Raw genomic sequence first — 13,194 nt, 5'->3', positions numbered from 1 at the left:
TTATTAGGTGCTTCTATCTCTAAAATGTCTTCCTACACTTGGATGCATCGTGATATCTCTAAGTGGAAACTAACCAGGAAAATTGTATATTGCCACTTTCCTTGTCTCCTATTTTAGTCAGAGTTCAGTCAGGGGAACAGAAGCCACTCCAGAATGTTTAAGCAGTGAGAGATTTTACACAAGGCAAGAGCTGCTTATAAGATGGGGAAGAGCTGCAGAAGTGGTCCCCAAAATCTCACTACTACTTCTCAGACTTGCTGATAGAAGCTGGAAGTTGCTTCTGTCACACACAGGTCAGGCCGCCGCTCAGAGAGGTTCACAATGACCTGAAACACTGAGAAAGGGGGATGCACAGGTGTGACTGAGAAGCTGGTGTAAAATCTCATGCCTGAGAAAGGCCGGGGATGCCTACAGGAAACACAATGCTTCTGCTCTCCAAGCTTTCTCATCAGGTCACTTGTAACTGGTGCACTGTAACTTAAAACATGGACTGAGAGATTCTAGAGGATGTAGATACTAGGCTTCCAGATCCCACCATGCCGGGGAGAAAACCAAGGGGGTAGAATTGACTCAGAATGCAGAACAATATAACAACATTTCTTTCTTTTTCATGGCATTAAAGACCAGAATTTCTTATGCACCTTTGCAACAATGGTCTCGTCTCTGGAATTCTTTTAGAAATAGGTATTTGTTGTGGACAAGCATATTGTACAACATGTGGTAGGATTAGATATGATTAATTCATAGCCACTGTCCTCATTTCAGTATGCAAATTATTGGCTGTGGTATGAAGACATTTTTAATAGGATGGTGTTTGAATAACAAATGTTTACAAATGGCATTTTCAGCGGGGCATAATCCCCTGGCAGAATCCATGAACTTCAGGAGTATAAATTTGAATAACAGCTCCATTATTTACTAATTTGCATAACATACACTTAATATTTTGGAGCTAAAGTTTTCTCCTACATGTAAAAATGGAAGTTTACCACTCACTCTAAAGATTGCAATGAATATTAAATGAAAATGTAAACAAGGACATATTTTCACAGAACCTGTCACACTGTGGCTACCAGCTAATCATTAGTGGGTTTTTTCTTCTTCTTTAGTTCATGAAAAGTGTCAATTATTGTGTAAAATAGGAAAAACTCTAGAAATTTAGAGTATATACTTTAAATTTTGAAGAAAAGTATGATGCTTTGAGTGAGGAAAGCTTATAATATCTTCTTCCAGGTCCTCTCAGTGTTAAATCAATAATTTGATCTGGGAAAAGTACAAAAAAATTTATTCAACAGCAAGAAGTAAACAAACACAATTTTTGGTATCTCTTAGGTACCGTACCATGGTCATGCACTTTGCTCAGAAATCTGCAGAAATCACCTATTGTAATTCACACAGACATCCCAAGAGGTAGATCTCATCCCTACTATGTAGGTAAGAAAATGTCAATGTCATACAGCTAATGAATTACAGACTCTGCCTTAACTCTCCCTGGGCCCCAACACGTGTCCTTTTCACTTTCACACGGACTTGGCCCAGAATATGCATGCTGAACTGGCAGCACTGCAGGAGAGACAGGGTGACTGAGCGTGCCCATGATGCTGAGAGAAGCTCAAAGACGCCTTCGTTCTGTTTACAAACCACATCAGGGCGGGCACTGTATGAAGGAGAGAGGGTCTACCATAAGAGAAAACAAATGCATCCGCCAACTTTCCCTGTAGGGAAACTTGTTCTGTGTGCTAGAAGAAATTAAGAGATAAATGGGAATATTGGCAATAACAAAGGAGAGCTGGTAATTATTAAGTCAATTATATTTCCCAGGACAGAACATAGAACATCTGGTTGTGGTCTTCAGGGTGGTTGGAGCATTTATAATGAGAGATCATTGCAAGGATAATAAAGCAAATATGGAAAGGCTCCCCTCATCTGTACATTTTATGAAAGGTAACTAATGTGAAGTATTGATATTTGTCCATAAGAGAAAGGACTTTTTTGCAGCTTCCTTCAGCAACCACTGAATCCACATAGCCAAATATGATTTAATTAATTAAAACAATTTAGCTCTATGCCAAGAGTACTCCAACATATTATAAATGGGTGAATAACATTACATGGATCATTGTTATTGATATTCATGGGTTGAGAGGTATATTTAAATTATCCAAGAATAATCCCTGACTCTAGCTTCCCAGAAATAAAGAAAGGTCAATGAAAACAGTCTCGTCCTGGCAGGTTTGGCTCAGCAGTTAGAGCATCGGCCTGCGGTCCAGAGAGACCTGGGTTCGGTTCCCGCTAAGGGCATGTACCTGGGTTGCAGTTTGTCCCCGGCCCTCTTTGGGTTGTGTGGGTGGCAGCCACTCGATGTGTCCCTTTCACGTTGATGTTTCTCTCTTCCTCGCTCTCCCTTCACTCTATCTGAACAAAAAAATGGAAAAAATGTCCTCGGGCGAGGATTAAAAAGAAAACAGTCTCAAGCCCTGGCAGGTTTGTCTCAGTGGTTAGAATGTTGGCCCCGGGACCAAAGAGTCTCGGGTTTGATTCCTGTCAAGGGCATGTACCTCAGTTGTAATTTGTCCCCAACCCTGGTCGGGGTTGTGTGGGAGGCAACCAATCAATGTGTCTCTCTCACATTGATGTTTCTCCTTTCTCTCTCTCTCTCCCTCTCTTCCTCCCTCCCTCCTTTCCACTCTGTCTGAAGATAAGTGGAAAAATATCCTCAAGTGAGGATTAAATTATATATATATAAAAAAAAAACAATCTCAATATCTAAGGCAACCAATATTGGTCAAATACAAAGCTTGGTTTCCTGTCTACCAATTACTCCAATGAGGAGCTAATCTACTTTTAGCTGTGAAAGCCCATTGTAACAGGGGGAGGCTAGAGCCAGTGTTCTTCCATGACATTGCTGTTTTGTCTTGGCTGTAGTGACACCATGCAGGAGTGGTGCTTCCGAGTCATGTCCCACAAGAATAGGACTTGGGAAGAGATTGAAAGTTGGATATTAATTGATAATTTACAGGTGGGCAAAAGTAGGTTTACAGTTGTGAGTACATGAGACACAGTGTTTATTTTTATATTGTTATTAATTAATTATTTATTTTTATTACAACTGAAAACCTACTTTTGCCCACCCCTGTGTATCTTGTATAGATCTAGTATACAGTATGCATAGATGAATGATATGATGAACCATCTGTTTACTTATAAAACTGGAGAAATATATGAAGAATAAAATCCAGTTAATATAGAAAATTAAAAATTTAGAGGTTCTTAAGATTTCGATTTTTACCTTAGCAAATCTTAACACATTGGCTTCTTACAGTTTGTTTGTTTTTTTCCCCTTCAAGATGCAATGTTGCCCTGGCCAGTGTGGCTCAGTGGCTGGGCTTTGACAGGTGCTCCTGCTCCTGGGCACACATCTGGGTTGTGGGCTCAGTCCCCAGGAGGGGCATGCAAGAGGCAGTCAATGAATGTTTCACTCTCATACAGACGTTTCTCGCTCTCTCTCTCCCTTTCCCTTCCTCTCTGTCTCTAAAAAAATCAATTAAAAAAACTGTAAGAAAAAAAGTGCATGGTCAAACTTACTTGTCTGCAATTTTAACTCAGAAGTCCCATTTTTTTTATATCTATAATCAATATATATTTATAAGTGTATATATATGTAAGATATACATTATTAGCAAGGTTTTCACTATTTCTCTGTTAGGTAGGGAAGTTTCAGCATTCTGCAAAATCCATATGATGTGACACATACAGTTTGAAGCAATGGTGGACTCTGAGTCTTTCTCTGGCTGGTGTGGCTCTGTTGGCTGGAGTGTCCAACAATAATAATATATTTTATTATATATTATATACATAACTAGTTATTGCTATTACATAATTAGAAAATTATTCTATTTACCTAAGGTATTCCCTAGGCTGAAATGTTTGTTGTCTTGGGAAGATCCACTGCTAGTCACAGTGTTTTGGCAAGCACGTGTCCTCCAGCCACTAACTACCCCTGTCACTTCTCAGAATATCAATCCTCTCCATGTTGTCATGAGAGAGTCTATGACTTCCTCTTCACATGTGCCTTCTATTTTCTTGAATATTAAATTTCTAGACTACTAAGCACACAGTGTGGACTCTTTTGAGCGTACACGTATAGAGGATTTCTGAATATTTATCTTTTTATACTGATGATCTACAGATGCTGCGGTCCCTGAGGCAAATGTTAATGCAAATACCTATATTTCAGTATGAAAGATTTATATGTACCTCTGCCTGCAACCTCTAAACCAGTAGTTACAAGTCCACAGGTATACTGTTTAATAATGAGTAGGCACTAAATTAATATTCCCACTTCACTGTTATTTCTGGTTCAGCCCTTTGAATGAACAGGCCACATGTCTCTGCATCATTCCTCCTGCCAATGTTTATAGCTCTACAGGGCATCTGGGCAGAGAGACCCAGGCATTATGGGAAACCTAGAGATTAACATAAAATCTTGCATTGTAAATTAATCCCTTCTTACAACTAAAGAAATGAGAGTGTTTGCTTTAAATAGCAGTGCCAATATAAATGGACTATTGGAATGCATAATAAAAAAAAAAAAGCAGCGTACTAAAACAAAGAAATTGGGTATAGTTCTATTTTCAATATTCAGTGGACTGAGCTCCATACATACACACACACTGCAGGAACTTTTCAACCTCATTAGCAATTGAGGTTTCAGCCTTGTCCTCTTAGTGATATAAAATGTAGAAGACTATAATTGCGGTTAAACTGTGTATCCGGCTGGAAAGACAGAGGATCTAAATACATTAAAATGTAAATAGTATGTACAAAGCAAAGCAACACTGAAGAAGATAGCATATTTTACAGCTAACTGAATTTCAGAAGCAACGGGGAGCATGGCTTTAAAGAAGGAAAAAATCCCCCAGGGACAAAAAAAATTGCTTTCCGAGGCAGCACCCCTCGAAGCCCCATGGGACCATTATGACAGTTTAACCACCGAAATGCTTCCCAAAGACCCAGACTTGTTCCCTGATCGGCCACCCAGAGAAAACCGTCAGTCCTTAGTGACAGACATGCCCGCTTCTCTTGAAATGTTCCCACACTTCCGGCAGCCAAGCCAGTTCTTCCAGTGAGCTCAAGACCAGGTAGAAAACATTCCCGTTCCCAACAACCTCACCCTCATGGAACTTGGTGTCAGAGACTGTAGCAGCCTTTCTTATTTTTACTCTATATATGTGATGCTCCTCATAACATCACGGAAACTCTGCTAAAAGAAACTAAGATAATGCGGATGGATTTCCTTGCCACAGTCTATGGATAAACATTCTTTGTTGATTTTGTCTTAGACTTAGTTTTTTTTTTTTTCCAACAGAAACATTGGCTGGGCAACTTATTCACTTATGGTAACTTTTTATTGGTGTCAATGACCAGCAATGCTGCATTATGCACAAATCTAATCATTTTTAAAAGTATCCTTTAGCAATACAATTTTAAAAATTATCACATATAATTTAAGACCATAAAATACTTTTCTCGAAGTGTTTAGACAACGAATTTAGAAAAATATCACACAATTCCTTAGTCATGATAACTTTAAAAATATTTTTAAAGTATAATTTTTAAAAACCAACTCATGCATATATAAAATAAGCCCGTGTTAAAATTTTTACTTAACTCATTATTTCACTAGACAACTTGCACAGTGTAAGAAATAATTCTAAGTAAAGTCTAAATAACTGACATATTAATACATTAAGAATATTGACACAATGGAGTACTATGCAGCTGTAAGAAAGAAAAATCTCTTATCCTTTGAGACGACATGGAGGGACCTGGAGAGTATTATCCTCAGCAAAACAAGCCAAGCAGAGAAAGACAAATATCACATGATCTCACTTATTTGTGGAATATAATAAATATAACAGTCTTAGGAACAGGATAGACCCAGAGATGTGGAAGTAGGGTACAGACTGACAAACTTCAGAAGAGGTGGGGGCAGAGATAAACCACAGAACTTATATGCATGTATGCATAACCAATGGACATAGACAACAAAGCTGGGGACAGGGTGGGGAGGGAGGGGGAGGAGGGTGTCAATGGGGAAAAAAGGAGAAACATCTGTAACAAAAATAAATTAATTAAAAAAAGAATATTGAAATGAATTTGCAAACATCACAAAACTTTTCCTTTGGTGATGGGTATCTATTAAACATCCACCAGAATTTATATGTCTGCCTCTATCAAAGATTCAGTTTGCATTGCTTTCAGGTACATTCATGTAATAATTCTTGCAGAATTTAAAAATAGCTTAACAAAAGATAAAAATTCATATGCATATTTCTATATATTCAGACAGTCCCCAGAAGCTTCAGCATGCTAATGAAAGCCTATTTAGTGATATATTTTGCATATTCAAAGTCTTAAAATTTGCCTTATAATCTTCAGGAAGAGTGAAAATAACCAAGAAAAAAGAATCATATACTTGAAAAATGTCACTAACTAGATCCTACTTAGTCAGTCTCTGTGTATAACGTGTTTGTGTTTATTTGTTAATGTTGATGGAATAAAAACAATGGAGTGGGCAAGACTACAAGAAGAGACAGAAGATATTATGTGGAAAACACTTGAATCAGAAATTTAGTAAACCCCCCAAATTTTTGTTCTCTAGGTATGTCTTTATTTTTTTTTTTTTATCCTCACCCGAAGACATCTTTCTATTTCTTGTTCCGATAGAGTGGGAAGGAGAGAGGGAGAGAGAGAGGGAGAGAGAGAGAGAGAGAGAGAGAAAGAGAAACATCAATGTGAAAGGGACACATCGAGTGGTTGCCACCCGCATGGCCCAACCAGGGCCGGGAACAAACTGCAACCGAGGTACATGCCCTTAGCGGGAACTGAACCCGGGTCTCTCTGGACCGCAGGACGATGCTCTAACCACTGAGCAAAACCAGGCAGGGCTCTAGGTATGTCTTAATATCAATACAATTTGAGTTCTGTTTCCTGACACTTCCAAACATCTTCATGGAGACAAAGACAATAAGAAGGCACTTAAAAATTAAACTTCAACAGATGCTTTCATGAAAAGGCATATGATAAATAATAATACACAGGCATATGATAAATAATGATACAGAAAGTATATGATAAATAATAATACACAAAGCATACAATAAATAATACACAAGGCATACGATAAATAATAATACACAAGGCATACGGTAAATAATAATACACAATGCATATAATAAATAATAATACACAACATTTACACCGATAAGAGGCCTTTCAAATATATTCATGTATTTAATCCCAATAGTCCTATGAAATACCTCTATTAGAAATGAGAAAACATTTGAGAAATAAAACTTACAAAGTCTACAATATTACAAAAATAATTTGCAGTTTGGGCCCCTGAAATTCCGAGATAGAGTCAGTTCTTCCCTTATACCTCTATATTGAAAAGGATCACTATGATTCATATAAATGTGTCAAAGGACACTTTTTTGGGAGGAGTTTACCTCTTACAATGCTTATATATATTATATCTCTGTATCTTACTATATATAAAAAACCTTTCTCTATACAGTGATACCTCGGTTCTCGAACGCCTCGGATTTCGACCAAATCGGTATTCGACCAGGAGATTCGAGAAACTTGTCTCGGAATCCGAACAAATATTTGGAACTCGAACTTCCGAGATGAGCCGAGTTGAGCCGAATGGCGTTCATTCGGCCCAGCGCGCCTTGCTTGCGTCATCAGTGTGCGTGCAGAGAGAGAGTCACGCTTTGTGGAGTCACGCTTTCCTATTGGGTTTCATTGCTTCGGTTCTCGAACAATTCGGTTCTCGACCGTCCTCCTGGAACGAATTATGTTCGAGAACCGAGGTATCACTGTATACGTATATTTATATATATATAAAATCTCTCACTATAGATCTATCTCCATCTCTTATATATTTATTATTTCTTTATCTATCACTATATATATTACATATAATGTATCTCTCACTAATTATATATTATCTCTATCTCTCACTACACACACACACACACACACACACACACACAGGGAGAGACAGAATGAAGAGACTATCCAACTATATATGATATCTCCCTATACTATATAGAATGTCTATATTTATAACATCTATATATAGAATATCTATATTCTATGTAGAGAGATAGAGATATACATAAAGTGAAAGATATAGAGAGATATAGATATAGTGACTTACGGTACCTCAAACAAACTGTAAATAAATGACAAAATTGAAGTTCTTACTAGGTAATGATTGATAAACTAAGAAAATATAGTTACTGCCTTTTGAGGACTATCAATGTTGAAGTCCACATATCTTGCCAAGACTTGCTGATAAGATAAAGCTGAGCACACTATTCACAGAGATACTGGAGAGACTACTTCGCAAAGCTTTGGTGACATTTCCCACGGGGAGAGGAAAAGGAACTTCAAGGTCAGAAGCTACTGAGAACTGGAAGTTTGATTTAAAGTTCTTTCAAAGTGAAGGCTTGATCGAGACAGAATCAGGATCATAAATCAGTAGTTCAGGATTGATGCAAACAGCTCTTAAGAAAGGAGCAAGGGAAAATGGTCTCTTTGCCTTCTAAAAATGGGGAATGTAATTTTTATTTATCCTTACACCAATACTTTACTAATGTTACTCTCAGGTATCAACCCTTTTTAAACTTTTTCTTTTTTTGTTCATTGATTTTAGAGAGAGGAAGAAGGAGAGAGAGAGAATGAGAGAAACATCGATGAGAAAGAATATTGACTGGCCGCCTCTTGCATGCCCCCCATTGGGGAATGGGCCCATAACCTGGGCATGTGCCCTGACTGGGAATCGAACCGGCGACCTCTTGGTGCATGGGTCAACACTCAACCACTGAGCCACACCAGCTGGACCTTTTTAATAAAATGTAGTCATAAAAGTGTGACTAGATACATTTACTTTGTACTCCAAAATAAATGCTCAACAGAACAATCAAAATAAATTGAACTTGCTTTGTGCCTTTCCCCTGTCATCGCTTGTTTTGTTACAGATTTCTCATATCGCTCTTCTAAGGAGATAACATGATTGCTAGGGGAGCAGGAGAAAGAAGCAATTATAGAATCAAGCATGGGGCTATTCAGAGCAAATCCATGCTAGACCTAAATTTAATAATTTAATGACTTAACAATTCTTTACAAGGCTAATTTAATTTTACATTTGTCATCAAGGTATGGCTATACAGTGTTTTGATTATGCTGTATTTCTTTCAGTCCTAGCTGTAACTTCTCAGTTTAAACATTATTTCAGGCATTTAAAAATTTATTGACACTCCCTATGATAATATGAGGTCTTGCATCATGAAAATAATCACTTTATGTTATTTTTCTAGCAGTGACAAATAGGACTTATTTTCTGGCTTAATTTTAGATCAGCACGGTTGGTGGCAAATTGCAAGGCATTCAGAATTGTACCTATTTATCAGCATCTGCACAAAACACCTGTAAAATCTAAAGATGCTGCATGTTGAATGTACGATTTTCAAATTCCAAAATAATAAGAAAAATTCAGCATAGTATACTTATTGATGTTTAAAATTCAAGGCCTGTTCTCTGTTAATAGTAATGCTTTAATAGATTGGTTACTATTACATTTTAAGAAGCGATGATAAGTAGATATGAAAGTTGTATATTTCAAATAACTCAAAATTCAACACCTCAAAAGCAAGTAGGCTACATGTAAAATATAATTTCTGCAAAGTCAAATAGGCCAAATATGATCTACTCTTCAATTTGAGAGTCCAGAGTGGAATCTGTACCAGGTTTGGGCTGTGGGAACCTGAGCAAACACATGCAGCCTTTTCAATTCCTAACGACACAAATGCATAGTTGAAAAAAATAACCATCTGAGGATTGGGAGAATGTTCATATATTTAGTGACAATGATATGCACTAAATATGTCAGACTTCAACAATGAAAATATCTTAATGGATTTGAGCCAAGTATTATCAGCTATGTACAATGAGTATGTAAAAACAAATTTCAAATATTAATAGCTTTCTGTCTTCCAAGATATATTACTTGATAGGTATGTGTTACTTAATCAATGGATTGGATTATACTTAACAAAGTAGCTGTGGTAAACCAGGGATGTTGGAGTGTGGGATTTAAATCCTAATGCACATTTTGAGTGTAAAATTTTGATTTCTTACATATTATATAATTTGCTATGTTTTGTGTCCAACTTTTATCATAAGCATATGAGAATGGACGTTGTGGATTGAATTGCTCTAAGACATTGAATCCTGCATTTTTTCTCTGAAAGCAACAGTAAGCGGCATTGTTAGTGGGAAGACTTCGGCTGAAAGTCTAAGTAAATCAATATTTCAGTAAAAAAAAATGTCCAATAATTATATCAAATAGGAAAACATAAAGGTAAATACTAAACTAACCTCTTCTACCTTTTCACATTCAGACTTCAATACCAGGCCCTGTAAGCTAGACATTTTAAACACTTTTTATTTTAAATGTTCTCCTTGTCGTTAACTCCATAGGTCTGACATGACTGTGCTCCTGTTTTCTGATGTGTCGAACCAGTCAGTATCTACAGATGTACTCCGATGAACACTGAAAGATGAGCTCACTTTCAGGAGCCACAAGTCCTCCCACTCTTCTATCAATTTTTGATTGACATACCAATTTTATTGGTTATATTTATTTATAATTTTAAGAGCTACTCAAAATTGTTTCTTCTACAGATAGCAATAAGGCAATAAATAATATTTACCCAGCTATAATTACACAATTCTAGGTCATTGCACAGTTAAGTACTGCTATTATATTTTTCAGAGGGAATATTAATCTGTATTAATAACCTGAACCAATCCAAGAGAAGATTTGAAACAATGTTTCTAAATTATTTTTCTTTTATTTTTAGAAGAAAGAGGGGGAGAGAGAGAGGGAAAAAGAGAAACATCAATGTGAAAGAGAAACATTGATCGGTTGCCTCCCATAGTCCCTGATGAGGGGTCAAACCCAAAAGAGTATGTCCCCTTGCCTGGAATCTAACCCAGGACTCTTTGGTGCACCAGAATGATGCTCCAGCCAACGGAGCCACCCAGCTAGGGCTCCAAAAGAAGAGTTTAAGTGTAAAGGATTAATCATCTTTCCTTACACTTTATCAGTGGTTAAGTCTCATAGTAAATTTTAGCTTAATAATTCAATCCAGATAATTTTAGGTTGTCCTCTTGTTTGTATTTTATTTTTCTGAAATTTATTTTTATTTTATGCCCTTCCTTCTTTTGTGACAGCAAATATTAGTGCTATTTATCTAAGATCATTTTTTCTCTTAATAATGTCATATACTATACGGCATTGTTCCTGAAGCTACCCCTCCTGGAGCACTAACCTCTAGCTCCAATGGGACCAGTTGACTTCTAGGCAACTTCCACAGCTGTTATGACAAGGTTTCTGAACACATTTTTTCATTAAAAAAATTATTTTTTGTATGTAACTTTTTTTTTAATTCTTGCATTTTTTTCTCTCATTTGATTGTATTAGTTCCTCAACCACTTTTTCTTCCCCCCCCAAAAAAAAACGATGCATAAACATAGAAAACTATTGTGTCCTTAAATTTTCAACCTGATTTTATCCTGCTCTCCCACTCAAAATGAATATGATGGAGTAAAACAGAAAAGTGAGTAGCAGTAAGAACCTAACGCCAGAATCCAGTAGTCAAATCCCAGCACTGCTACTTGGTGACGCTGGGAAAGTTACGTACCTTCTCTGCCCGTCCAAGTCCCCATTCAAGACATGGGGTCGTTTATGGTATTTAACTCACATAATTAAATCAGGTAGTACATGCAGCACTCTTAGAAAAATGCCTGGCAAATTTCTATGTAAATAGTAGCTATTAGTACATATGGGAATCAAGTTCTAAGTTCGTGTCATTATTTCTCAAAATGTAAAAGCCAGTGTTCTTATGTTATACAATATGTGGTCTATTAATGAAAAATGTGTTCAGTCTGGTTCTTATTCTTTTGAAGTAGCTTGTTTATTTCTTTGTTTTCTCATCTGAAAACTTTTAGGATATTTTCTCCTAAATGGTTGTGGTTGTGGCTCAGTGTGAAGCTTTAGTCGCTCATCATGCTTAGCTCTTAATAGACATGTGATAGAAAGATCTGCGTCTTCTTCGTTGGAAATGTTCTTCCCTTATTCTGAGATGTCATTCTTAGATATTTTTCCTCGCTTCCATTCGTCTTTGTTTCTGTCTCCATGTAGATCAAAAGTTAATCGTTATCTTAAGATATACTTAATAAATAAAGAGCGTGAGAGAAAACTTATGGAGGTGATGGAAGGGTACTTTCAGTTGTGGGGGTGGGTAAAGACCCCAGCATTTTGGTGTTAAAATCTCAAGCAACCCAACAACTGGTACAGAAGCCAAATATCGAAAAGAAATAAACAATGTAATTTTACGACACAACAAACAGGTGGAAATTGAGGTTTCTGATTAAGCTAGGGCAAGGTCATTTTCACTTTCGCTTTTCTAATCGCACCGACATTTCCTTGGCAGTGTGCAGCATGTGGTATAAGATAGTTTTATGTATTTTTATTTACAAGTGTGTACTTGGTTGCTTTTAATTTCTGCTGTCTGGATAGGCAGCCTTAAGCTGTAGCCCCATGGTATTTTATAACTATGTTCTGTTCAGAGGCTGTATAGAGGCTGGGCTGCAGTAAAAAGCAGAAGGAAAAATAAGACACTCTCCTCCTACCCTCTTCTCCCACCTACACCCCGAGTTCTCAGAGAAGGCACAGGTGTCTGAGGGCCACAGCTAGGTGCTGGAGTTTCTTTTGCCATAGAAGACACCAGGCATAATGCCCTCAGCAAAGACATATGATTTTACCCGTTTCCTGGGGACATTAGGGTCCATGCTACTATAGCTTGACCTTACGTGAAATACCCCAAATCAGAAAGGAGTGACACCATATTTAGACAGTACCAGAAATGCATGCTGGATTGGCACATCCGTCACTTCTTACCTTTACACATTTGAGCCAAACTCATACTCAGTCTCAAACCCCTCGTGTCCTTCTGGCTCTTGGCTAGTGGCTCAGTGCATCTAGGATTTTAAGAGGTCTATTTTAATAATCTCTTGAAAATCTATAGTGAAATGGCCACACAGAAATGAAAAGTAAAA

This window comes from Molossus molossus, unplaced genomic scaffold (genome assembly GCF_014108415.1).
Source record: "Molossus molossus isolate mMolMol1 unplaced genomic scaffold, mMolMol1.p scaffold_m16_p_13, whole genome shotgun sequence".
NCBI lineage: Eukaryota > Metazoa > Chordata > Mammalia > Chiroptera > Molossidae > Molossus > Molossus molossus.
The sequence above is the reverse complement of the archived record's forward strand: the minus strand, read 5'-3'. Positions refer to the sequence as shown.